This window comes from Rattus norvegicus, chromosome 6, assembly GCF_021556685.1.
Source record: "Rattus norvegicus strain SHRSP/BbbUtx chromosome 6, alternate assembly SHRSP_T2T, whole genome shotgun sequence".
Lineage (NCBI taxonomy): Eukaryota > Metazoa > Chordata > Mammalia > Rodentia > Muridae > Rattus > Rattus norvegicus.
In genome coordinates this window covers 106073988-106099845 of record NC_141539.1, presented here as the reverse complement: position 1 = coordinate 106099845, position 25858 = coordinate 106073988, and the positions used below count along the sequence as shown (strand labels likewise).

At 45.9% G+C, this 25858-nt stretch overlaps 1 pseudogene; it reads right to left on the bottom strand.

Moving 5' to 3' along the window:
- Window positions 1-175: 175 nt before the first annotated feature.
- On the bottom strand, window positions 176-20681 carry LOC148005367 (ornithine decarboxylase-like; annotated as a pseudogene).
- Between the last annotated feature and the right edge of the window lie 5177 nt (window positions 20682-25858).

Genomic DNA, 25858 nt, shown 5'->3' with positions numbered 1-25858 from the left:
CCTCCATCTCTCATTTACCATTTTATGAAAGACATTCTGTTGGCTGATTCTGATAAAGGTGGGTTAGGGAACATGGTAAAACAAAAGATTCTACTATACTTGGGATTACAGATTGCTCCAGAAAAAACAAAGGGGAGATCCACTAGTTATCTGTGTTTTAAAGTCCAAACAATTCAACCACCAAAGATACAGATCTGTAGGGACCAGGTGGGTACCTTCATGATTTTCCCCAGATGCTGGATGAGTAAATCTTCTGCCCTAGGCCTTCCCATGTGCATGATCATAAGGAATGCAGGTAAATGATCCATACACTCTCCACCATTCACAGAACACATGAAGCCTTGCTCATTGACTCCTCTTCATCATCAGAACAGGCTGCTCCTTCCACACTTTCACTGGGCAATGATGTCGACTGCAAGTGTGAAAGCAGAGGAGACACAGTATCTGCCCGGCTCAGCTATGGTTCTCACTCCAGAGTCGGATGGCAAGTGCTAGTCCACAGCTGGGTGGATTACACTGTGTTCCCTTCAAATTTAAGCTTTGTATCTTCAGATCCAGGAGAGCCACCACCAATTTCAAGCAGATCCACGCTGAAACCAACTTCTCATTCCATGTCAAAGACACAGCGGGTGTGTGATGCTGCCTGCATGAAGGTCTCAGGGTCAGTACATCTACTGCCCTCATGGAAGCTGATGGTCTTTTGCCTGTTCCATGAGAAGCCTTCTGGTTTTAAGTGTGGCAACAAACTTGACATTGAGGCGACAAAAGGCTCTGGAAGTGTCAACGTCCATATGTAAAACCAACTTTGCCTTTGGATGTGCTCTGGTGACTTCCATCAATTCAATTTCACTGACAAGGTCCTAATGTGGACTCCATTACTGGCGGCATACTTGACTTGAGACACTTGTTTACAAGGATTTGCATAGGTAATGCTCTCTGGAGGCACCCAAGCCTCTACACCAACTGAATGCCACTCTTGCTTGCACAGTCAAATCCTCTCCCACTTGCAGCTAGAGCTCTGCTGTCGTTCCACTTGTCTGTGGAAGGGAGTCACAAGGCAAGAGCTTTTAGCCACCTCAGATGCTGCTTTAGAATCTCTTCGAGGTCTGATATATAGAAAGCTTCCTTATTGTCAGGGAAGAGTTCTTTTTTTTTTTTTCCTTTTTTTTCTTTTTTTCTTTTGGTGTAGAATGTCCTTGGCAGTAAAGCCTTCCTCAAGAATATGGCAACCAATATTTTCCTTAGTAAAGCTGCTCATGGTTCTTGATATGCCTGCGGAAAACAGCACTGGGTCACTGTTGGACAGACCCAAGGTGAGGACTGCACCAGACCCTGAGGATCATCCAGCCATTTTGCTGATGCTGATCCGAGGTGGCGCTGAGCTTCTGGCTAGGGTGGCTGTTGGTGATGTCTGCAGGGTCTGACCCTCAATATTCTTAATGTTGGTGAAAATGGAACAACACCTGGAAGAGGTTATTGAGAAACGTGAATAACTAGGCCAAGCAATGCAAGGATGTGTTGACATGGGGAGGGAACCCGGTAATAGAATCCAGGGGATGTGTTTATGCTTCTGTATATACAGAATTGAAGATATATGGGTACCCACAGAACCTTTTAAAGTTTAGATCTGACTAAGAGAAACCTCTTGTGAGCTGCGACAGTGTCTTCACCAAGCCCAGGTGACTCACAGACTGTGTCAGTTAATGATTCTCCTAACTGTGCATGCAAATCAACTTCAAAAGGGCTAGCACAGAAACTAGAAAGACAGATTGACCAACACATGCTACAGCGACCTTTTCTCAAACTAACCATTTTTTTCTCTTTGGGGCCCATACAGGAATTCCTCACCCCAATTCAGCAGGAAGCAGTTTTCTGAAGATCGTCGCCCTAGTCCCTTAACGTTGTGTGGATAGGTTTGGTCATTTGATGTGTTCTAATTGCTATCTAGGATGGAAGGTTATTATTGGTTATTATCAGAGATTGATCAATACTTAAAGTCATTTTTTTGGAGTTATCGTGTATTAGAAATTTAAGGTATTTTTGTTTCATTATGTTTATAGAACTTTAAGATTTTTGGTTTATCATTACATATTGATAGCCATTTAAGGTTTTTTTAATTGTATTTTGATAGAAATGTTAAATTGTTTTGAAGTGTTCTATATTGATAGTAAGGTAAGTTTTTGTCAATGATTTGACTTTACTATGCATGTGGCATTTATTGAAAATGTGATGGTTCTTACAAAATTTCCATTGCATGTAGATTGCTAATGATAGGGAAAAGGACAATTCTTAGAGAAAAAGGGGGATATGAAGTGGACACTTCTAGGTATTTGGAAAGTTAATTTTGCCAAATGATTTGAGGCACACAGGTGAAAGGCTGTCTTGCTATAGCAAACGCACGTCACAGACTTTTCCTGAAGCAGACACCAGTGAAGGGATGTTTGGATATAGCAGACACGAGAAAGGGCTCCTGATGAAGGAGTGTAAATCTGACCCCACAGACTGTGGGAGATGAGCACTGAGCTTTGGTTTGCTCCACCTGGCCATTCTTCAGTAAGGACACCGCATGTATTGGTTCCCCTTACATAGCGTGGTTGAGCTCAACCTGTGATAAAGCTGCCATGGAGAGAAGCTCGCCCAAGAACTGCTCATGAGGTTCCTGCAGCAGCTTGTCACCTCTGTGGCCTGACCTCAGGTCGGTGGCCAGCCTGGTGGTGTCTTCGGGATTGAAGTACAGCTGCCTGGTGTCTGTTTTCTGAAAGATGCTCTCACATACATATTTATTATGGGCAGAGAAATAAACGACTCATGTCTAAGAAGGAAAGACCTTTTCCTTAGATGTACATTTGGACCCAGAAGACTCCCTCCCTTTGGTACAGGTAATCAGTCGCATCTTAAGGCAGGTGTACTTGTCTGAGTGAAGTCTGTTTGGTCCAGGAGAGGTAGGTCTGAGCGCGTTTTCTGTAGCTTATCAGTTTACATTCTTTAAAATCTGCAGAGCAAGGTACAAGTGGGAGCCCTTGTGTGCACGCAGCTGGGACACTGGTGTGCACAGCTGAGGCACTGCCTGCGGGTGGCAGTGTGAGTACACTGGAGCAAAGTCCAGGACAGAGAGAGAGTACTTGCTTGTAAAAAGGTCTTAGGGGTCCCATACACATGGGAAATGGGCCTCACAGACAGGATTTTGCACAGGACAAAAACCAGGAATTACAGCAACAAGGAAGGGAGAAGAGGGAGGCCTTGGGATGGGGCCAGATAGAGAGAATGTTTCTGCTTACTGAAAATTATATCCCAGGAAATGGGGAGAGGTGGCGAAGATCTATAGACCCATGGGTGAGAATAGGGATCAATTGCCCTCACCAATGCTGGGGCTCAATTTTGAGGAGGTGCTCCTGACCCAGAGAGCAGTCTATCCAGGCCTGGCCTGGCATTAAACTTTCTCAAAAGGAGAGAAAGTCTCACCCCAGGGTAAAGGTCCTAGAAGGAGCCTCAGTGAAAGGCTCTATCCCCAGAGACAGCAGAGGTAGCTCCAAGCTCACGAACGCTCCCCTGAAACCATGTGTACCCCATGGAAAGTCAAGCTCTGAGGTAAAGCACACAGAGGTGGACTAGGTACCTCTCACCTGCATGTGCTTGAAGAGGGCACTCTGCTTGGTGGGCAGCTATAAGCAGGGCATCATGGCGATGGGGAGGCCAGCTGGAGTGGTGTAAGTCCTGAGTCCCTCCACAGCCAGCAGGTGTTAGTTGTCTGATGGCATCGATGGTGTGGCAGCAGCTGTGATGGTATCCCCCATGATGCCCCTCGAGGAGGCAGCAGATGTAATGGCAGGGCCCAACATCAGGAAGCTCAGCAGCAGTGTCGGGTCATTGAAGTGGCTTGCATCACAATTATTGGGCAATGTGGCGATGTCTTGGGAGAGTACGGTTCCATTCCCTTCACCGGGGCTCTGAGCACAGGGCTCGAAGCGGCCAAGAGTGGGTTGGAGGCCACGATGGGCAGCGGAGGCACGCGGTGAGAAAGGCCGATCCTTTGCCCGGAGGTCGGTGGCAGTGTGGCAGGGATGCGAGGCCATATGGGCATGGGGAGATGAAAATCCTCACGTGGTGTTTCCCATTCGTGGCACCAATGTGAGGGTTCCTGGTTCAATCCCAGGTTTTGACACCAATGTTAGCGTTTCATATCTTGGCCTGTGTCTGGACAGAACACACCCAGCCACCATTGTTCCACGTGGAGAACGTTAATGAGAGAAAAGTAGAAGAGCAGAAAGGTGGCCGGCCGTGGTTATGCAGACAGTGTCATGGGCAAGGGGTCCAGAGCAGTGAAGAACAAAGAGTACGAGAAGTAAGAGCGTAAGAGAGGGCAAGAAATCCCTTTTACACTGTCAGGCACAGCTGGCTGTTGCCAGGCCAAGTGAGGCAGAGCATACCTGGCTGTTCTGAGATACCTGAGGGGGTGGGGCTTAGACAGAACCAACAATAATCATGGAAGGGCTCTTGGGAGAGCTAGGGTCTGCGGCCTTGGGAGAGGTCAAAGATATTTGGCAGGAGATGGTGGAACAATCCTCAAGTTAAGAGCAGGAGGAGACAGATCATGAACTGGTAACTCCTGCCTGGAAGACCGGCCTTATCTTTGCCTAGCAATTGTGCCTATTAGGCAAATTATGAAGTCTTTTTTTTTTTTTTAAAGATGTGTTTCATATGAGTATACGGTCACTGTCTTCAGACATACCAGAAGAGAGCATCACATCCCATTAAAACTAGTTGTGAGCAACGATGTGGTTATTGGGAACTAAAATCAGAAACTCTGGAAGAGCAGTCGGTGCTCTTTACCTGTGAATCTCCAGCCCTGGGTCTTTTGTCCACTGATTCAAAGGTCTCAGAGCCAAGCTGGTGGCAAGAACCCCTAGAGCAGAGACATGTAGAGAGAGGTCAGGTTAGGGTTGGCAGCAGCCAATCCTGGAGCCTAGCCCAGTGGTAGAAGGGGAAGTCCGGGAGGTGCTGGTAGCATTTGATGAAGTCCTGGGCTAAGGTGGTAGTGATCTTAAAACTACAAGCAGCACCAAGTGGGAGGCCTGGGAATGGGCCAGACAGAGATACTGTTTTCTCATTACTGTAAATTACATCCAACAAAATGGGGACAGTTGGGGAAGACCTAAAGACCCGTGGGTAAAAATAGGGATTAATTGCCCAGACCTGTGCCCGGACTAGATTTAGATCTGGTGCTCCTAAGCCAGAGAGCAGTCTATCCAGGCCTGGCCTGGTATTAAATTGTCTCAAAAAGAGAGAGAGAGAGTAATTCTCACCCATGGGAAAAGGTCATAGAGGAGGGTCAGTGAAAGGATCTATCCCCAGGGCAGCACAGGTAGCTCCAAGCTCAAGCACTCTCTCCTGAAACCATGTGTAGAGCACGGAAAGCCAAGCTCTGAGGTAAAGAAAGCACACAGAGGTTGAATAAGTAGCACTCACCAGCATGTGCTTGAAGAGGACGCTTTCGTTTTTGGGCAAGTATATGCAGGGCATCATGGCGACGGGGAGGCCAGCTGGAGTACAAATCCTGAGTCCAACAGCAGCCAGCAGGTCGTGGTAGTCCGATGGCGTTAGATGCTGTAGCAGCAGCTGTGATCAAATCCCTGTCGTGCACACAGAAGCAGCAGCAGATGTAAAGGCAGGGCCCAACAGCAGGACGGTCGGAGCAGATCTCGGGACCATTCGTGGCTGCATACTTGATTGGAGACATTGGTTTACAAGGATTTGCGTAGGTAATGCTCTCTGGAGCCACCCCAAACCTCTAGACCATCTGTATTTGAGCCTGGCTTGCACACTCAAAATCTGTAGCAGTTGCAGCTAGGGCTCTGCTGTCTTTTCATTTGTCTGTGAAAGGGAATCACAGGGCAAGAGCTTTCAGCCACCTCAGACGCTGCTTTAGAATGTGTTCGAGGTGTGCAACTTAGAAAGAATCCCTGTCATCAGGGGAAGAAACATTTTTTTTTTCCTGGTGTAGAATGTCCGTGGCAGTAAAGCCTGAATGGAAGATATGATACATTGGACAACCCCAAACCCTGAGGAACATCCTGCCTTTTGTAGATGCTCTCTGAGGTGGCGCCAAGCTTCTGCCTAGGATGGCTGTTGTGGTGATGTCTGCAAGGTCTGACCCTCAATATTTTTAACGTTGGTGAAAATGAAAGAACAGCACCCAAGAGACACTAGATTAATTAAAAAAAAAAAATTGAGGAACTAGGCCAAGCAGTGTAAGGATGTGTTGACAGGAGAAGGGAACCTGGTAATTGTATTAAGGGAATGTGGTTATGTTTATGTATCTACAGAGATCAAAAATGATTACCAACAGACGCTTATAAAGAATAGATCTGACTAGGAGAAACCTCTTGTGAGCTGAGACAGTGTCTCCACAAAGCAAACATCCCAGGTGACTCACAGACTCTCAGTTACTGATTCTCCTAACTGTGCATGCAAATCAACTTCAAAAGGGCTAGCACAGAAACTAGACAGACAGATTGGGCAACAAATGCTACAGCTACCTTTTTTCAAACTAACCATTTTTTATTCTCCCTGGGGCCCATACAGGAATTCTTCACCCTGTTTCAGCAGGAAGCAGTTTTCTGAGGATCGTCGCCCTAGTCTCTTAAGCTGGGGTGGATAGATTTGGACATTTGATGTGTTCTAATTGTTGTTAAGGATGGAGGGTTATTATTTTGATCAAAGATTGCTAAAAATAGCCTTTTTTGGAATTATTGTATTCTACGAATTTAAGATATTGTTTCATGTTTTTAGAATTTTCAGATTTTTTTATCATTACAAATTGATATCAATTTAAGTTATTGTTTGAATTGTATTGATAGAAAATTTAAATTGTCTTGAAGGTTTGTATATTGTCAGAAAGGTAAGGTTTTGTTAATTATTTCACTAAACTCTACATGTGGCATTTATTGAAAATGTGATGGTTCTTGCAATAACTTCCAGTGTGTGTAGATTCCTAATGATAGGGAAAAGGATAATTCTTAGAGAAAAGGGGGAATATGAAGTGGAAACTTCTAGTTCTTTGAAAAGTTAATTTTGCCAAATGATTTGCTCAGGCACAGAGATGAAAGGATGTCTTGCTAAAGCAAACACGTCAAAGCCTTTTCCAGAAGCAGACATATGTGAAAGGATGTTTGGATATAGCAGACAGTGAAAGGGCTCCTGATGAAGGAGTATAAATCTGACCCCACAGACAGTGGGAGATGAGCCCTGAGCTTTGGTTTGCTCCACCTCGTCGTTCTTCAGTAAATACACCGCATGTATTGGTTCGCCTTACATAGCGTGGTTAAGCTCCACTTGTGATAAAGCTGCCATGGAGAGAAGCTCGCCCAAGAACTACTCGTGAGGTTCCCGCAGTAGCTTGTCACCTCTGTGGCCTGACCTCAGGTCGGTGGCCAGCCTGGTGGTTTCTTCAGGATTGAAGTACAGCTGCCTGGTGTCTGCTTGCTGACAGGACTGGACTATGTCTGCTGGTTTGAGCCTGTTTTCTGCCTGCCTAGAGGACTGGTCTGCAGCTGCTGAGTCCTGTTTGGTGTTTGCTCTGGGACCGAACAGCTGCCCAAGGAGATGGAGCTCAAACCAGAGAAAGACTGCTGAGCAGGTCCACTTCCCCACATCCTAATCTCTTTTCTCTTCCACTACCCCTGCTCTGTGGTGAGCTAGAGGAGAGCTTAAGAGGAGGTTTCAAAACATTTATGCCTACAGGTGGCACCGAAAGTGCTTTAGGCATAAGGGGTAACTCTGCTCCTAATGTGGTAGAGGAAACCGTAGATTCTGAGGGGTGAGCAATGTTCCTGAAGGAACTAGGTGAAATGGCAGCTACATTGGCTGGGTGGTCTGCTACAGTGTTCCTGGAGAGGGTGGGTGGTTTTGCTTTCCAGTGTTCACATAGCATTCTGAAAGTTTGGAGGGAAGGGCGAATACTCAGAATGTTCACTCAGTTCTCTTTTGCTAAAAAAGATTAGGGACTGGAAGTTGAAATGGTGGAAAGAAAAACAGGCCAGGGGGAGAACAATGCTCAGGCTTGGTAAATGAGACTGGGAATGTACCCCATGATGAAAAGGGGAAAGAAATAGACTGGAAGGGAAGGAGCCGCCCTGCCCTGCTCCCCGTGCTTTCACTACCAGGTACCCAAAGTGCCTCAGGTAGACAAGGGGCAGGGAAGAGCAGGAGGCAGCACAGGCACAAAGGGTTAGTGTGTGAGTGAGTGCATTACCACAGGTTTTGCTTGGGCCTCCAGAGAGACCTTCATCCTTCCCATTGTCTCTGCAGCATGTGCCTGATACTGATGCTATTCCTGCCACTGAGCTGACCTGGTGACTAATAGAAATGCTAGATTTAAAGCATTTTGAAGAACCTGTTGTTTTGTATCATTTACACTTTTCTCATGTTAATGAAAGGCTAAATAACTAGGCCACAGCATGAGGTGATCCCAGAAGATGGGAAGGAGTTGGTGTCAGGTGGTCAACAATTACAGTGGTTGTTGAGGTAGAGGCATGAAGCTACAGCACCAGCCCTTGTAATTAACAAGTGGAATAACTGTTGCTAAAGAACAACTACCTGGTGATGGGCCTTATCTGACTTACAGGAACAAATCAGATCTGAAGGTGTGAATGAACAATGTTGTGTTGCCACTTTAAGAGCTTGGGGTCTGGTTGCAAAACCTGAGGGAAAAAAATCTACCTCTTTACTAAAATAGGATTCTGGAGAATTCCTTTAGAGAATTCTTACAGAGGTTAAGTTCAGGTGTTTATAGAACCCTGTCAGACTTAGAAACTAGACAGTCATGGATAGAAATGTTGGCTTTTGGGGATGCAAACACAGAATGTAAGAGAGCAATTAGACCATTGAGAGCATGTAGAGCCCTATAGATGAATGCATAAGGGAGACCACTGGTATAGTTTCTCAGGAGTATAATGCAAATATCATAGGGTAAATGGTGGCTAGAGATATCAGCAATCAGAATGCTTGATGTTTTAACTGTACACAACTTGGTCATTTCCCAAGAAATTGTAAGGCCATAGGTTCCATAGTTCAAAATGACAGGTGCATTGATTCTAGAGAATACGGTAACCGTACCTAAGACCTTGGTTCTGGTTACTATGATCTACAGAGGCTTCTAGGCCACTGCAGTCTTTGACATTGGTCAAAGGATTTGCCAGTCTGAGTCTGAACAAGGAAACCTCTTGCCATAGGGAACCAAACTGACCTGTGGATTGCTGTCTGTATGCAGGTGAGGCCAGGTACAAATCTTAATTAGTTACATGAGCCTGTGATTGGGCAGTGGGAAAAGAAGGCAGGCTGAAAGTTTAGAGAGAGGGGACAGAGAGGTGACCAGGAAGAGACAGGAGATGGAGGAAGGTGAACCGGATGCACATGGATCTGAGTCATCTTCATCTTCTCTGTGTCTTCTTCCTGTCTGTCTCTTCGGATAACGGTGGACATAATTGTTAGGGTTTCGAATTTTGGCCTGTGCCCTGACAGAACACGCCAAGCCACCTTGGTTCCATGTGAAGAGGTTAAATGAGAGAAGAGTAGAAGATCAGAAAGGCGGCTGGCCATGGACATATGGGGGGAGGGATAGGGAAGGGGGAATGAGCAGCAAAGAAAGAGGAAGAGAAGTAAGAGAGGGTAAGACAGGGCAAGCAGCCCCTTTTCTAGTGTCAGGCACAGCTGGCTATTGCCAGGCAACTGTGGGTAGTGCATACCTTGCTGTTCCCATGCAGCTGTGCTCTTGAGCTTAGACAGAACACCAACATTCTCCCATTTAGGTTTAATTAAAAAAGAGTAGACTCGATGGTGAAGCAGGAATTGGGTTGTGATGTCTGACTACTTCCTGCTTGCTTTGCGGCGATGTGTCTCTAGAACCTAAAAAGATGGGTGTGGGGTTATTTGTTCAGTTTTCTGTCTCCATATTGTCCATGGTCTGTGGAACCATCCAAGTATAGGTCAGAAGGAACAGGTCCAATAGAAGCATCTGTGTCTGTGAGAGGAGATTAGAACATATGCGGGTCTCTTCTATGGAACTGTCCTGGGTGTAGTAATCGCCTGGACTTGGCAAGATTCTAAAACACATATATTATAGGCAGAGAATAAGATTAAGCACGTTTGGGAGAAAACTTTTTCTTAGATGTACATTTGAAACCCAGAGGACTCCCACCTTTCGAATAGGCAGTAAGTGGGGTCTTCAGGCAGATGCACTTACCTGAGTGCAGTCTATTTGGTCCATAAGGCGTAGGTCTGAGTGTTTCCTGTAGCTTATAAGTTTACCTTCTTTGAGATCTGCAGAGCAAAGGAGAAGCAAGAGTGTGCATGCACACACAACTGGGACACTGATGTGCACAGATGAGGCACTGTGCTTGGGTGGCAGAGTGAGCAAGAAGTAGCAAAGTCCCGGACAAAAGAGAGAGCTTACTTGAACAAGGATCTTCGTGGTCAGACACCTATGGGAACACAGGGCTCACACAAGGTTCCTGCAGAAAGGGGTCAGACCGGATTTTCACAGGCACAAACCAGGATCTACAGCAAAGAAGGGAGAAGAGGGAGGCCTGGGCATGGGACAGACAGAGATACTGTTTTCTGTTTAGTGTAAATTACATCCCAGGACATGGGGACAGGCAGTGAAGAACTAGAGACTCATGAGTGAGAATAGGGATTAATTTCCCTGACTTGTGCCGGGTCTAAATTTAGAGCCAGTGCTCCTAAGCCAGAGAACAGTCTATTCAGGCCCAGCCTGGCATTAAACTGTCTCAAAAGGAGAAAGAAGGTCTCACCCAAGGGAAAAGGTCCTAGAAGGGAAGGCTCCATGAAAGGATCTATCTCCAGAAGCAGCACGGGTACCTCTCCAAGCTCAAGCACTCTCTCCTGAAACCATGTGTTCACCACGGAAAGTCAAGCCCTGAGGTAAAGAAAGTGCACAGAGGTTGAGTAAGTATCGCTCACCAGCACATGCTTGAAGAGGGCACTCTCGTGGGTGGACAGCTAAGAACAGGGCATCATGGTGATGGGGAAGCCTGAGGAGTGGTGTAAGTCCTGAAGGCCCCCAGCAGCCAGCAGGAGGTGGTCTGATGTAGATGGTGAGGCAGCAGCTCTGATCGAATCCCTCTGATACTTGCAGAAGCCACAGAAGTTTTAATGACAGTGTCCATCAGCAGGATGCTCATTGGAAGTCTCCGGTTATGTGCACAGAAATAGCATACACCTCCATTTTTCCTTGCCACAGCCAGTGTGAGTGAGTAGTCCATGGCAAGCAAGTGTGACTGGGCCCTGGGCCCAGAGTGGACTTCGGGCAGTGGGGCGATGTGGCAGGAGTGCATGGTCCCATCCATCTCGACTGATGTTCCGAGTTCCTGGCCTTAGGCATCCCAGGGCAGGCTGTGGACTACTTTGGGGAGCAGAGGCATGGAGTGGGAAAGGCCTGTCCTCTACCCCTGAGTTGGTGGCAGGGTGGTGGGAGCATCAGGACATCTGAGCAAGGGAAAATCAAAATCCTCACGCAGGACATCGGAGTGAACAGCACCAATGTTAATGTACTGGTAACTCCCACCGGGAAGGCCTGCCTTATCTTTGCATAGCAACTGTGCTTAGTAGGCAAATTATGAAGTCTTTTTTTTTTTTTTTTGAGATTTTTTTCATGTGAGTATACTGTCCCTGTCTTCAGACAACACCAGAAGAGGGCCTCAGATCCCATTACAACTGGTTGTGAGCCACCATGTGTTTTCTGGGATTTAAAGTCAAACTCTGGGAGAGCAGTCAGTGCTCTTAACCTCTGTGCAATACCTCCAGCCCTGTGTTTTTTGTCCCCAGATTCAAAGGGCTCAGAGGCAAGCTGGTGGCAGGAACCCCAGAGCAGTGATGTGTAGAGAAAGAGGCCAGGTTAGGGTTGGCAGAGGACAATCCCATAACTAAGAATGGTGGAAGAGAAGGAAAGGCAGGAGGGGCTGGTAGCATTGGCCTTAGGCCTGGGCTGCTAAGGTGGTAGTGATTTTAAAACTATAGGGAACGCTGAGGGCCTGTCAGCCTGAGTCCCCAGAGCAAGCAAGTTTTCCTTGTGGTCAGTCTGGATGTATGAAGCATAAGGTGTTTCTGATCTTATACATGGCTGCAGAAGAAAGGTTAGCTTTGGATCTGGCCACAGATCCCTCTTTCATTATCCCCAAAGAGGAAGATTGTAAGTTACCCACTGGTATGTATGGTCCCTTACCTTCAGGGACAGTGGGAATAATCTTGGGAAGAAGTGGATTCATTCCTCAATGACTTATGGTCTATCCCGGTTTAGTAGATGGGGATGGCAAGAAATAAATAAAACCTGCTAAAGGTGAGAAAGGAGATCGAATGGCTGAGTTATTTCCCTACATCAGGAGCAAGGCTGCTCCTGTGGAATGAAAAGGGGCTTTTGGGAGCACTAGGAAACGTGTGCTCTGGCAAACAAAGGTCTCTGATCAGAGACCCCAGATTGTCCAAATATGTGTGTTGACATAGAAAGGCTGGTTGATACAGGAGCTGATGCTAGTATACTTTCCCAACATTCTTGGAATCCAGATTGGCCACTTCAGGTTTTGATGCAATTTAAAGGAATTGATAAATTATTGGTAAAATATGGAAGCTGAGGTCAATGATGTCAATCTTTGGAGCTTTCGCTTGTTCCATGAGAAGCTGGCAGGGTTTGAGTGTGGCACCAAACTTAACATTTAGGTGACAAAATGCTTTGGAAGTGTCAACATCTAACTGCAAAACCAAATTTTCCTTTGGATGTGCTCTGGTGACTTTCTTCGATTTCATTGTTAAAAATCTAATGTGGACTCCATTAGTGGCGGTATAGTTGATTTGAGACACTGGTTTACAGGGATTTGCATAAGTAATGCTCTCTGGAGGCACCCAAGCCTCTCCAGCAACAGAATGTCACTCTTGCTTGCACAGTCAAGTACTCTCTCAGTTGCAGCTAGAGCTCTGCTGTCATTCCACTTGTCTGTGGAAGGGAGTTAGTGGGCAAGAGATTTTAGCCACCTCACAAGCTGCTTTTGAATGTCTTCCAGGTCTGCAACATAGAAAGCATCCTTATCAGGGGAAGACTGTTCCTCTTTTTTTTTTTTTTTTTTTTTGGTGTAGAATGTCCTTGGCAGTAAAGCCTTCATTGAGGATATGGCAATCAATCTTCTCCTTAGTAAAGCTGCTCATGGTTCTCGATATGCCTACAGAAAATAGCCCTGGGCCACAGCTGGTCAGACCGATGGTGAGGACACCATCCAAACCCTGAGGATCATCTGGCCATTTGTAGAAGCTGATCCCAGGGGCACCAAGCTTCTGCCTATGGTGGCTGTTGGTGATGTCTACAGGGGCTGACCCTCAATGTTCTTGCTATTGGTGAAAATGGAACAACACCACCCAAGAGAGGTTATTGAAAATACTGAGGAACTTGGTCAACCAATGTAAGGAGGTGTTGACAGGGGAAGGGAGCCTGTAACAGTATGAAGGGGATGTGGTTATGCTTATGCATCTACAGAGAGGGAAAATGGCTATGAATAGAAGCCTATAAAGATAGATCTGATTAGGAGAAACCTCTTGTGAGCTGAGACAGTGTCTTTCCAAAGCAAACATCCCAGGTGACTCACAGACTCTCTGTTACTGATTCTCCTAACTGTGCATGCAGATCAACTTCAAAAGGGCTAGCACAGAAACTAGAAAGACAGATTGGGCAACCAATGCTACAGCTACCTTTTCTCAAACTAACCATTCATTTCTCCTTGGGGCCCATTCAGGAATTCTTCACCCCAATTCAGCAGGAAGCAGTTTTCTGAAGATCGTTGCCCTAGTCCCTTAAGGTGGGGGTGGATAGGTTTGGTCATTTGATGTGATATAATTGTTATCTAGGATGAAAGGTTATTATTGGTTATGACCAGAGATTGATAAACATTTGAAGTCATTTTATTGGAATTACTGTATAATAGAACTTTAAGGTATTTTTGTTTGATTATGTTCTTAGAAATTTCAGATTTCTGTTTTACCATTACTTATGGAAAGCAATTGAAGTTTTTGTTTGCATTGTATTTTGATGGAAATTTTAAATTGTTTTGAAGTATTGTATATTGATAGAAACCTGAGGTGTTTTTTTTAAAGTATTGTATATTGATAGAAAGGTAAGGTTTTGTTAATCATTTGACTTTACTATACAAGTGGCATTAATAGAAAGTGTGATGGTTCTTAAAATAATTTCCAATGTGTATAGATTGCTAATGATAGTGAATAGGACAATTCTTAAAGAAAAAGGGGTATATGAAGAGGAGACTTCTAGGTCTTTAAAAAGGTAATTTTGCCAAAGGATGTTTTGCTGGGGCACACAGGTGAAAGGATGTCTTGCTATAGCAAACGCACGTCATAGACTTTTCCTGAAGCAGACACAGGTGAAAGGATGTTTGGATATAGCAGACACATGAAAGGGCTCCTGATGAAGGAGCATAAATCTGACCCCACAGACTGTGGGAGATGAGCACTGAGCTTTGGTTCGCTCCACCTGTCCATTCTTCAGTAAAGACACTCCATGCAATTGTTCCCCTTACATAGCGTGGTTGAGCTCAACTCGTGATAAAGCTGCCATGGAGAGAAGCTCGCCCCAGAACTGCTCATGAGGTTCCTGCAGCAGCTTGTCACCTCTGTGCCCTGACCTTAGGTCAGTGGCCAGCCTGGTGGTTTCTTTATGATTGAAGTATATCTGCCTGGTGTCTGCTTCCTGAATGGACTGGACTGTGGCTGCTCGTTCGTGCCTGTTTTCTGCCTGCCTAGAGGACTGGTCTATAGCTGCTGAGTCCTGTTTGGTGTTTGCTCTGGGAGAGAACAGCTGCCCAAGGAGAGGGAGCTCAATCCTGGAAAACTACTGCTGAGCAGGTCCACTTGCCCACATCCTAATAACTTTTCTCTTCCACTGCATCTGCTCTCCTGTGGGCTAGAGGAGAGCATTAGAGGTTTCAAAGCATTTATGCCTACAGGTGGCACCCAAAGTGCCTTAGGCATAACAGGTAACTCTGCTCCTAATGTGGTAGAGGGAACTGTAGATGATGAGGGGTGAGCAATGTTCCTGAAGGAAATTGGTAAAATGGCAGCTACATTGGCTGGGTGTCCTCTGATAGTGTCCTGGAGGGGGTGTTTTGGATTCGCATATAGTCTTCACCCACTATTTTGAAAATTTGTAATAAAACCCAAAAACTTAAAAATTCACGCGATTCTCTTCTGCTAGAAAAGATTGCAGATTGACTATGCACATAGAGTGTGTGACTAGAAGTGGAAATGCTTGGAAAGGAAAAAGAGCCAGGGGGAGAACAAGGCTTGGTGAATGAGACTGGGAATGTACCCCATGAAGGAGAGGGAAAGAAATAGAGTGGAAGGGAAAGTGCCGCCCTGCCCCGCTCCCCGTGCTTTCACTACCAGGTACACAAATGCCTTAGGGAGACAAGGGGCTGGGAAGACCAGGAGGCAGCACAGGTACAAACTGGTAATGTATAAGTGAGTGCATTACCACAACTTTTGCTTGGGCCTCCAGAGGCACCTGCATCCGTCCCAGTGTCTCTGCAGCATGTGCCTGCTACTGATGCTATTCCTGCCACTGAGCTGACGCTTCAACTGATAGAAATGCTAGATTTAAAGCATTTTGAAGAATCTGTTGCTTTGTATCATTTACACTCTTCCTATATTAATGAAACACTAAATAACTAGGCCACAGAATGAGGTGATCCCACAAGATTAGATGGAAGGGGTTGGTGTCAGCTGGTCAACAATGACAATGGTTTTCATGGTGGAGGCATGAAGATACAGAACCAGCCCTGTAATTAACAAGTGGAATAACTGTTACTGAAGACGAGCTGCTTGGTGATGGGCATCATGCTGTCTTAGGGGAATAAATCAGATCTGACGGTGAAATTGAACAATGGTGCGTTGCAACTTTAGGAGCTTTGGATTTGGTTGCAGGATCTGGGGGAAATTTTCTTTTACTAAAATAGGATTCTGAAGAATCCTTTAGAGAATTCTTACAGAGGTTGAGTTCAACTGTGAATATAACCATATCAGACTTTAAAAACAGAAATTCATTGATAGAAATATGTCTTTGAGAATGCAAACACCAAACGTGAGAGAGCAGTTAAACCATTGAAAGCCATGTAGAGCCCCTATAGAGGAATGGATAAGGGAAACCACTGGTATTGCTTGTCAGGGGTAAAATGCCAATATCATACGGCAAATGGTGGCTAGATTTATCAGCAATCAAAATGCCTGATGTTTTAATTGAGGTCCATTGGGTCATTTACAAAGACCTTGTAAGACCAAAGTATCCAGACTTCAAAATAACAAGTGCAATGATTGTAGCGAATATGGTAATCCTAGCTAAGAACAGGCAGGTTCTGGTTATTGTGAGCTACAGAGGATTCCAGGCTACTGCAGCCTCTGTGCAAAAGGCAGACATTGGTCAAAGGATTGGCAGTCTAAGAGCCACATGGATCTGCTTCATCTCCATCTTCTCTGCCCCTCTCTTCTCTGTCCTTCTCTCTTTGGAGGAAGATGGACATAATAATTGTTAGGGTTTTGAATCTTGGCCCGTGCCTGGACAGAACATGCCAAGCCACCATGTTTCCACGTGGAGAACTTTAATGTTTAGAGTAGTAGAGCCAAAATGTTTGCCGGCCATGGGAACATGAAGTGGGGGATTGGGAAAGGGGCAGGAGCAGTAAAGAAAGAGTAAGAGAAGAAGTAAGAGAGGGTAAGAGGGCAAGCAGCCCCTTTGAGAGTGTCAGGCACAGGTGGCTCTTGCCAGGCATTTGTTGGGTGGAGCGTACCTGACTGTTCCCATGTAGCTGTGCTCTTGGAGCTTAGACAGAATACCAACATTCCCCTGTTTTACTTTAATTAAAAAAATCAGCAGCAAGGGTGAAGCAGGAATTGGGTTGAGGTGATCTGACTACTACTTCTTGCTTGCTCTGTGGTGACTTGTCTCTAGGGAACCTAGAAAAATGGTATGGGGTAGTTTGTACAGTCCTAGAGTTGGCTGTCTCCCTGTTGTCCAGGGTCTGTGGAACTGTCAGAGGATAGGTCAGAAGTAACCGATCCAATAGAGGCATCTGTGTCTGAGAGGAGATTGGAACATCTGGAGGTCTCTTCTCTGGGGCTGTCCTGGGTGTAGTAAGCACCTGGACTTGATGAGGTGCTGGAACATACATACTTATTATAGGCAGAGAATAAAATTAAGCATGTTGCAGTAGATAAGTAAACTTTTTCTTAGATGGAAATTTAAAAACCAGAGGACTCCCACCCTTTGGAATAGGTAGTAAGTGGAGATTTAGGCAGATGCACTTATCTGAGTGAAATCTATTTGGTCCATAAGAATAGGTCTGAGTGGGATTCCTGTAGCTCATAGGTGTCCATTCTTCAAGATCGGCAGAGCAAGGTATAAGCGGGAGTGCTCAAGTACTTGCAGTTGGGACAGTGGTGTGGACAGCTGGGGCAATGTGTGCAGGCGGTGTTGTGAGCTCGCTGGAGCAAAGTCCTGGACAGAAAGAGAGAGCTGCCTTATACAAGGGTCTTAGGGTCGCAGAGACGTGGGAAACGGGCCTCATAGACAGGGTTCCTCCTAAACAGGGTCAGACCTGCTTTTCATAGGGCAAGAACCAGGAGCTACAGCAACAAGCATGGGAGAAGAGGGAGGCCTGGGAATGGGGCCAGACAGAGAGAATGGTCTCTGGTTAGTGTAAATTAGACCAACACATCCCAGGAAATGGGGACAGGCATTGAAGACCTATAGACCCATGGGTGAGAATAGGGATTAATTGCCCCAACTTGTGCTCGGGCTAGATTTAGAGCCAGTGCTCCTGGGCCAGAGAGCAGTCTATCCAGGCCTAGACTGGCATTAAACCGTCTCAAAAAGAGAAAGTCTCACCCAAGGCAAAAGTTCCTAGATGGAGGCTCTGTGAAAGGATCTATCTCCAGAGGTAGCACCAGTAGCTCCAAGCTCAAGAACGCTCCCCTGAAACCCTGTGTACCCCATGGAAAGCCATCTTTGAGTAAAGCACCCAGAGGTTGAGTAAGTACTGCTCACCTGCATGAGCTTGAAGAGGGTGCTCTCCTGGGTGGGCAGCTATAAGCAGGGCGTCCTGGCGACTGGAGACCTGCTGGAGTGGTGTAAGTCCTGAGATCCCCACAGCCAGCAGGCGTTGGTGGTTTGATGGCGTCGATGGTGTGGCAGCAGCTGCGATCAAATCCCTGTGATGCTCACAGAAGTGGCAGCAGATGTAATGGCAGGGCCCAACAGCAGGACGCTTGGTAGCAATCTCGAGTCATGTGCACAGAAGTGGCAAGCATCTCCATTCTTACTTGCCAAGCCAGGCAGAGTGCAGAGCCAATGGTGAGCAACTGCAGCTGTGCCCACAGACCCGTGTGAACTGTGGACAATGCAGCAGCAACGAGGTAGGAGTGCATAGGTTCCCTCCACCTCCACCAAGGTTCTGCCAAGGTAAGCTGGCGGTTGCCTCGGGCAGAGGAGGCAGGTGTTGGGAAAGGCCTATCCTCTGTCTCGGGGTCAGCAGAGGGATGGTGGAAAAACCAGGCAATGTGGGCAGGCTGAAATCAAAGTGCTCACCTGGGGGCATCCGAGTTAAGGCACCAATGTTAAGGTTCCTGGTTTGATCCAGGATTTCGGAACCAGTGTTTGGATTTTGAATCTTGGCCCATGCCTGGACAGAACACACCCAGCCACCGTTGTTCCAAGTGGAGAACCTTAATGAGAGAAGAGTAGTAGAATGCATAGGCCACTGTCAGGCACATCTGGCTGTTGCCAGGCAACTGTGGGGCAGAGAATATCTGGCTGTCCTGAGGTACCTGTGGTTATAGAGCTTGGGGAGAATTCCAACAATAATCATGTAAGGGCTCTGGAAAAGCTAGGCTCTGCAGCCTTGGGAGGGAGGTCAGAGATACCTGGCAGGAGATGGTAGAACAAACCTCAGGTTTAGAGCAGGAGAAAACACAGAGATAATGAACTGGTAACTCCCTCCTGGAAGGCCTGCATTATCTTTGTCTAGAAATTGTGTCTGGTAGACAAGTTATAAAATGTTTTTTTAAAGATTTTCTGCATGTGAGTACACTGTCCCTGTCCTCAGACACACCAGCAGGGACATCAGATCCTATTTCATGTGTTGTGAGTCACCTTTTTATTGCTGGCAATTGAAGTCAGACCCCTGGAAGAGCAGTCAGTGCTCTTAACCCCTGAGCCATCTCTCCAGCCCTGTGTCTTTTGTCCACAGATTCAAAGGTCTCGGAGGCAAGCCAGTTGCAAGAACCCACAAAGCAGTCGCGGATAGAGAAAGAGGCCAGGTTAGGGTTGTCAATGGCCAATCCCAGAGCTAAGCATGGTGGAAGAAAAAGAAAGACAGGAAGGGCTGGTGGCATTGGCTGCAGTCTGGGCATGAGGTGGTAGTGATTGTAAAACTACAGGCAGCCCTGTAAGCTAGAGGCCCCTCGGCAAACAATGGAGACATTGTCCTTTTGGTCAGTCAGGAGGTACCAAGCAGGCAAGAAAAGTGGGTGTTTCTGATCTTATCCATGGCTGCAGAGAAAGTGTAGGTTTGATCTGGCCATTGATCACTCTTACATTATCCCCAAAAGTCACATGATATAAGTGGACCACTGGTGTCGATGGTCCCTTACCTTCATGGACAGTGGGAATAATCTTGGGAAGAAGTGGATTCACTTCTCATGGGCTCATGGTGTATCCAGGGGTAGTAGATGGGGATCCCAAGGAAGAAATAAAAGTTGCTAAAGGGGAGGAAGGAGATAGAATTGCTCAGCTATTTCCCTACAACAGGGGGAAGGCTGCTCCTGTGGAATGAACAGGGGCTTTTGAGAGTGCTGGGAAACATGTGCTGTGGCACACAGGTCGATGATCAGAGACCCAGGTTGTCCAAATACGGGTGTGGACATAGAAGGGATGGTACATACAGGAGCTGATGTTAGTATACTTTACCAACATTCTTGGAATCCAGATTGGCCACATCAGGTTTTGATGCAATTTATAGGAATTGACAAATTATTGGTAAAATATGGAAGCTGAGGTCAATGATGTCAATCTTTAATGCTTTTGCTCGTTCCATGAGAAGCTTGCTTGTTTTGAGTGTGGCACCAAACTTAACATTTAGGTGACAAAATGCTTTGAAAGTGTCAACGTCCAGCTGGAAATCCAACTTTGCCTTTGGATGGGCTCTGCTGACTTTCTTCGATTTCATTGTGAAGAATCCTAATGTGGACTCCATTACTGGTAGCATACTTGATTTGAGACACTGGTGTACAGGGATTTGCATAGGTAATGCTCTCTGGAGGCACCCAAGCCTCTACAGCAACCGAATGTCACTCTTCCTTCCACAGTCAAATCCTCTCCCAGTTGCAGCTAGGGCTCTGCTGTCATTCCACGTGTCTGTGGAAGGGAGTCACAAGGCAAGAATTTTAGCCACCTCAGATGCTGCTTTAGAATCTCTTCGAGGTCTGATATATAGAAAGCTTCCTTATCCTCAGGGGAAGAGTTCTTTTTTTTTTTTTTTCTTTTGGTGTAGAATGTCCTTGGCAGTAAAGCCTTCATTGAGGATATGGCAATCAAACTTTTCCTTAGTAAAGCTGCTCATGGTTCTTGATATGCCTACAGAAAATAGCCCTGGGTCACAGCTGGCCACATCCATGGTGAGGACACCACCAAACCCTGAGGATCATCTGGTCATTTGTAGAAGCTTATCCCAGGGGCACCAAGCTTCTGACTAGGGTGGCTGTTGGTGATGTCTACAGGGGCTGACCCTCAATGTTCTTGCTATTGGTGAAAATGGAACAACACCACCCAAGAGAAGTTATTGAAATAACAGAACTAGTTCAACCAATGTAAGGAGGTGTTGACAGGTGAAGGGAACCTGGTAACAGTATGAAGGGGATGTGGTTATGCTTATGCATCTACAGAGAGGGAATAAATGGCTACAAATAGAAGCTTATACAGAATAGATCTGACTAAGGAAAACCTCTTGTGAGCTGAGACAGTGTCTTTCCAAAGCAAACATCCGAGGTGACTCACAGACTCTCTGTTACTGATTCTCCTAACTGTGCATGCAGATCAACTTCAAAAGGGCTAGCACAGAAACTAGAAAGACAGATTGGGCAACAAATGCTACAGCTACCTAATCTCAAAAAAACCATTTATTTCTCCTTGGGGCCCATACAGAAATTCGTCACCCCAATTCAGCAGGAAGCAGTTTTTCTGAAGATCGTTGCCCTAGTCCCCCTCAGGTGGGGTGGATAGGTTTGGTCATTTGATGTGATACAATTGTTATCTACGATGAAAGGTTATTATTGGTTATGACCAGAGATTGATAAACATTTAAAGTCATTTTATTGGAATTAATCTGTCTTAGAAATTTCAGGTATTTTTGTTTGATTATGTTCTTAGAAATTTCAGATTCCTGTTTTACCATTACATATAGAAAGCAATTGAAGTTTTTGTTTGCATTGTATTTTGATGGAAATTTTAAATTGTTTTGAAGTATAATATATTGATAGAAACCTAAGGTCGTTTATTAAGTATTGTATATTGATACAAATGTAAGGTCTTGTTAATAATTTGACTATACTATACAAGTGTCATTAATAGAGTGTGATGGTTTTTAAAATAATTTCCAATGCTTATAGATGGCTAATGATAGGGAAAAGGACAATTCTTAAAGAAAAACGTGTTATATGAAGAGGAAACTTCTAGGTCTTTAAAAAGTAATTTTATCAAAGGATGTTTTGCTGGGGCACACAGGTAAAAGGATGTCTTGCTAAGGAAACACGTCATAGACTTTTCCTGAAGCAGACACAGGTGAAAGGGCTCCTGATGAAGGAGTATAACTCTGACCCCACAGACTGTGGGAGATGAGCATTGAGCTTTGGTTTGCTCCACCTCGCCATTCTTCAGCATAGACACCGCATATTTTGATTCGCCTTACATAGCGTGGTTGAGCTCAGCTTGTGATAAAGCTGCCACGGAGAGAAGCTTGCCATAGAACTGATCGAGAGGTTCTTATGGCAGATTGCTTGTTGCTTTGTTGACCTCATATCAGGTCATTGGGGAGCCTAGCAGTTTCTTGAGGATTGAAGTGCAGCCTCCTGGTGTCTGATCGCTGAATGAACTGAATTGTAGCTGCTGGTTCCTGCCTGTTGTCGGTTGACCTACAGGACTAGTCTGCAGCTGCCGAGTCCTGTTTGGTGTTTGCTCTGGAAATGAACTTCTGCCCAAGGAGATGGAACTCAATCCAGAGAACGACTGCTGAGCAGGTCCACTTCCCCACATCCTAATAACTTTTCTCTTCCACCACCTCTGCTCTGTGGTGGGCTAGAGGAGAGCTTAAGAGGAGGTTTCAAAGCATTTATGCCTACAGGTGGCACCCAGTGTGCCTAAGGCATAACGGGTAACTCTGCTTCTAATGTTGTAGAGGGAACCATAGATTCTTTTTTTTTTTTTTTTTTTGGTTCTTTTATTCGGAGCTGGGGACCGAACCCAGGGCCTTGCGCTTCCTAGGCAAGCGTTCTACCACTGAGCTAAACCCCCAACCCCGGAACCATAGATTCTTAGGTGTTAACAATGTTACTGAAGGAAGTTGGTAAAATGGCAGCTACAGTTGGGGCTGCTATCCTACTCTTTGTTCCTGAGAGAAGGACTTTTGGTTTTGCTTTGTATGTTCACATACCATTCAGAAAGTTTGGAGTGAAGGCTGAAAACTCAGAAGGTTCGCTTAATTCTCTTTTGCTAAAAAACATTGCAGACTTGGCTATGCACGTAGAGTTTGGGACTAGAAATTGAAATGGTTGGAAAGAAAGAGCCACGGGGAGAACAATGTTCAGGCTTGGTGAATGAGACTGGTAATGTACCCCATGATGAAAAGAGGAAATAAATAGTGGAAGGGAAGGAGCCGCCCTGCCCTGCTCCCCGTGCTTTTCACTACCAGGTGCCCAAAGTGCCTCAGGGAGACAAGGGGCTGGATAGAGCAGGAGGCAGCACAGGCACAAAGGGTTAGTGTGTGAGTGCATTACCACAACTTTCGCTTGGGCCTCCAGAGGCACCTTCATCCTTCCCCAGTGTCTCTGCAGCATGTGCCTGCTACTGGTGCTATTCCTGCCACTGAGCTGACCTGGTGACTGATAGAAATGCTAGATTTAAAGCATTTTGAACAGTCTGTTTTTTTTGTATCATTTATACTCTTCCTATGTTAATGAAAGGCTAAAGAACTAGGCCAGAGCATGAGGTGATCGCACAAGATGGGAAGGGGTTGGTGTCAGCTGGTCAACAATTACTGTGGTTGTGGTGGTGAAGGCATGAAACTACAGAACCAGCCCTTGTAATTTCGAAAGTGGAATAACTTATTAAAGAACAGCTGCTTGGTGAAGGATGTTATGCTGACTTACAGGACCAAATCGGATCTGAGGGTGTAATTGAACAATGTTGTGTTGCAACTTTAAGAGCTTGGGGTCTGGTTGCAGAACCTGAGGAGGAAAATCTACCTCTTTACTAAAATAGGATTCTGGTGAATTCCTTTAGAGAATTCTTACAGAGGTTAAGTTCAGCTGTTTATAGAACTCTATCAGACTCAGAAAGTAGACAGCCATTGATAGAAATATTGTCTTTGGGGAGGCAAACACAGAATGTAAGAGAGTAATTAGACCATTGAGAGCATGTAGAGCCCTATAGATGAATGCATATGGGAGACCACCTGTATAGGTTCTCAGGAGCATAATGCAAATATCACAGGGCAAATGGTGGCTAGAGCTATCAGCAATCAAAATGCTCAATGTTTTAATTATAGACAATTTGGTCATTTCCCAAGAAATTTTAAGGCCAAAGGGTCCAGAGTTCAAAATGACAGGTACATTGATCCTAGAGAATACGGTAACCGTACCTAAGACCTTGCAGGTTCTGGTTACTATGGGCTACAGAGGCTTCTAGGCCACTGCAGCCTTTGACATTGGTCAAAGGATTTGCCAGTCTGAGTCTGATCAAGGAAACCTCTTGCCATTGGGAACCAAACTGACCTGTGGATTGCTGTCTGTATGCAGGTGAGGCCAGGTACAAATCTTAATTAGTTACATGAGCCTGTGATTGGGCAGTGGGAAAAGAAGGCAGGCTGAAAGTTTAGAGAGAGGGGACAGAGAGGTGACCAGGAAGAGACAGGAGATGGAGGAAGGTGAACCGGATGCACATGGATCTGAGTCATCTTCATCTTCTCCATGTCTTCTTTCTGTCTGTCTCTTCAGACGAAGGAGGACATAATTGTTAGGGTTTCGAATTTTGGCCTGTGCCCTGAAAGAACAAGCCAAGCCACCATGGTTCCACGTGAAGAGGTTAAATGAGAGAAGAGTAGAAGATCAGAAAGGCGGCTGGCCATGGACATATGGGGGAGGGATGGGGAAGGGGACAAGAGCAGCAAAGAACAAAGAGGAAGAGAAGTAAGAGAGGGTAAGACCGGGCAAGCAGCCCCTTTTCTAGTGTCAGGCATAGCTGGTTCTTGCCAGGCAACTGTGGGTAGTGCATACCTGGCTGTTCCCATGCAGCTGTGCTCTTTGAGCTTAGACAGAACACCAACGTTCTGCCATTTTGGTTTAATTAAAAACGAGTAGACTCGATGGTGAAGCAAGAAGGGTTGTGATCTCTACTTCCTGCTTGCTTTGCGGCGATGTGTCTCTAGAACCTGAAAAGATGGGGATGGGGTTATTTGTTCAGTCTAGAGTTTGCTGTCTCCATGTTGTCCATGGTCTGTGGAACTATCCGAGTATAGGTCAGAAGGAACAGGTTCAAAAGAAGCATTTGTGTCTGTGAGAGGAGATTGGAACATCTGAGGTCGCTTCTCTGGACCTGTCCTGGGTGTAGTAAGCGCCTGGACTTGACAAGATGCTGGAACACACATCTGTGTTTATTATAGGCAGAGTATAAGATTGAGTTGGTTTGGAAAGAACGTGTTCTTAGATGTATATTTGAATCCCAGAGGACTCCCACCCTATGGAATAAGTACTGAATGGGATCTTTCCACTCAGATAAGTAAGATAAGTAAGTTTGCCCAGTCTATTTGGTCCATAAGAGGTAGGTCTGAGTGGGTTTACTCTATCTAGTTCATAAGATTACATTCTTTAAGATCTGCAGAGCCAGGGAGAAGTAGAGCTTATGTAATTGGGACATTGTGTGCACAGCTGGTGCACGGCAAGCAGGTGGCCACGTGAGCATGCTGGAGCAAAGTCCTGGACAGAAAGAGCTTGTTTGTACAAGGGTCGTAGGGGTTGAAAACGCATGGGAAAGCAGGCATCACAGACAGGGTTCCTCCTACACTTGATCTTAGCCAAAAGGCCGAGAAGCGATGACAGGGTTCCTCCTAAAAGGGGTCAGACCTGCTTTTCCTGAGGCACAAACCAGGAACTACAACAGTCAGATATGGATAAGAGAGAGGCCTGGGATGGGGCCAGACAGAGATACTGTTTTCTGCTTAGTGTAAATTACATCCACCAAAACGGGGAAAGGCAGCAAAGGCCTATGGACTCGTGTGTGAGAATAGGGATCAATTGCACTGACGTGTGCTGGTTCTAGATTTAGAGCCAGTGCTCCTGAGCCAAAAAGCAGTCTATCCAGGCCTGGCCTGGCATTGCGGTGATGCGGCAGGAGTGCATGGTTCCATCCATCTCCACCAATGCTCCAAGTTCCTGGCCCTAGGCAGCCGAGGCATGTGGTGGAAAAGGCCTGTCCTCTGCCCCTCAGTTGGTGGCAGGGTGGTGGGAGCATCAGGACCTGTGAGCAAGG